The following is a 2,211-nucleotide window of genomic DNA, read 5'->3' on the forward strand; positions in this document are numbered from 1 at the left end:
CGGCTCGGGCGGCGCCACAAGAGTCACCGTGGGCAATTTAGTCATGGCTTTCAGCAGGCGCACAAACGGCTTGCCCGCCGGGGTGAGCGACTTATTTAGCACACGGTCCAACAAACGCAGGGGCATTGCCGCCGGGTGCACCTGGCGCAGCCACGCTGCCACGACCCGGGTCCACGGGGGCACGTACGGCAGCAGACCACACACACCCAACACACACTGTACCGCGAGGCCGGCTTGCCGCGCTTTCACATGCGGCACCAGCGGTAACAGGCCCGTCACCCCCACCGCCGGAGGCAGTTGCATAAGTTCAATGGAGAGGCCAGGTGGGCGTGCCTGGGGGTTGGCATCAAACTGGGCCGGCGACAGCCGGATAAGATGCATGTGCCTGCCGCTCAGATGGCTGGGGCCACACAAGCAGGCCATATGCCCGGAAACACACTTCCCCACAGCACACGCACACAGGACACGCCCCCCTGGGCTGCCCGCTTGGAGACACGCACAGCTGGGCGTCACACATGCGTTCGCTCAAGCGTGCACACACACACACACACACACACACACACACACACACACAAATGCACAAGCTCATGCTCACGCACGCACATACACGCACGTCAATACACACACACACACACACACCTCGTGTACACACGAGCACACGCATGCACAAGCCCACACATGCACACACACACACACACACACACACACACACACACACACACACACACACACACACACACACACACACACACACACACGCACACACACACACACAAGCCCACACATACACACACACACATGCTGCTGATGGCCTTGTTGCTTGTCGCCCCAGACTCCCAACTCCCAGCGTCGCCCCTGACACCCAACTCAGCCCCCGACTCGGACGACCGCGTGTGCAAGGACACGCCTGGGAGTGGAATGCGTCTTTGATGTCTACTATCAATAGCTACTCGGCAGTGCGTGAGGTGTGTGCATCAGGGGATAAAGAATTCGAGGTGTACGCGACGAACGGAAAACCCACTGGAACCGGTGGGTTTTTTTTCGTTTCGCACACAAGCCGTATTTCTCAATTCTTATTGTACGTACCACTTTATAGAGCCAAACTCTATTCGTTTGTCATCAACAATGCATCCAACGCCGTTCCAGAAGGGCCTGCCGCTGCCGCTGCCGCCCCTCCTGCACCTGTGGTCGTTCATGTTCACCACGTTGCCCTTGCTATCGGCAAACTCAATGGAGCCACCGCCAGACGTGTGGAAGCTGTCTCTGCCAGCATAGTAGTAGGACTCGGACATGGCTCTGCCCTGTGCAAGGATCTTGTCGCTTTGGTAATAACACACAACTAATTAATACAGTACATAAACTGAGCATGCTGGTGCTGTTGAACCGGCTTTTCACTGGTGTGCATGGTGTCCGGTAAGATTTGGCAAATCGCGGCCTGCAAATGTCCGGTAAGGGGCGCCGGGGACTATTGTCCGGTAGATTTCAGGCATTGTCCAGTAGGGTACGGCACTTGTCCGGTAAGTCTGGTCACATGTCCGGTAGGTTTTGGATTGTCCGGTAACTTTGTTTTCCCAGAGTGTATTTCTTTGAGATGGCCATGGCCACCCCCGCAGAGCGGCGCTTGTAGTGCTCTGTACCTGGCTTCGTGGATGTAAAGGTGCGGTATGCTAGTGTTTCTTGGCGGAGGGTGTCTTTGAGCCAGCGGGTGCGGGGGCCAAGTTTGGTCTCAGTGAAGATCACAATGTCTGCGTTCCATTCCCGCAGGTGGCATAAGGTTGAGAGCAGATTGGTGCCTAGTCCTCGCACGTTGTGGGTGGCGATGTGGAGCCAGGTGGGCTCGGGTGGGGTGTTGGGGGGTTGGCCGTCCGGGGGGTGTCCGGTGGGGAGTGTCGGCGGTGCGGCTTGTGGGGCAGCCCTGATGTGGGTGGTGGGACTGTCTGGTGGGTCCGGGCGGTGGCGTTGTTGTGGCCGGGCTGCGCTTGTAGGGGTTTCAGGTCTTCTGCGGGGGGATGGCGATAGGCGGGTTAGCGCGCGTAGTGCAGTGGTGCCAGCTGTGGTGACATTGGCTGTGAGGACTTGCACCCATGTTTGGGTGGGCTGTCGGGGGTCGGGGGCTGCGGCGGGCAGGTGGTTGGCTTGTGGGGAGGTGGGAGTTTGCTGTGCGTTCCCATTATTATGAGTGGTTGCTCGTGCCTGTACGTGCACTCTCGT

This window comes from Chlamydomonas reinhardtii, chromosome 12, assembly GCF_000002595.2.
Source record: "Chlamydomonas reinhardtii strain CC-503 cw92 mt+ chromosome 12, whole genome shotgun sequence".
Taxonomy (NCBI): domain Eukaryota; kingdom Viridiplantae; phylum Chlorophyta; class Chlorophyceae; order Chlamydomonadales; family Chlamydomonadaceae; genus Chlamydomonas; species Chlamydomonas reinhardtii.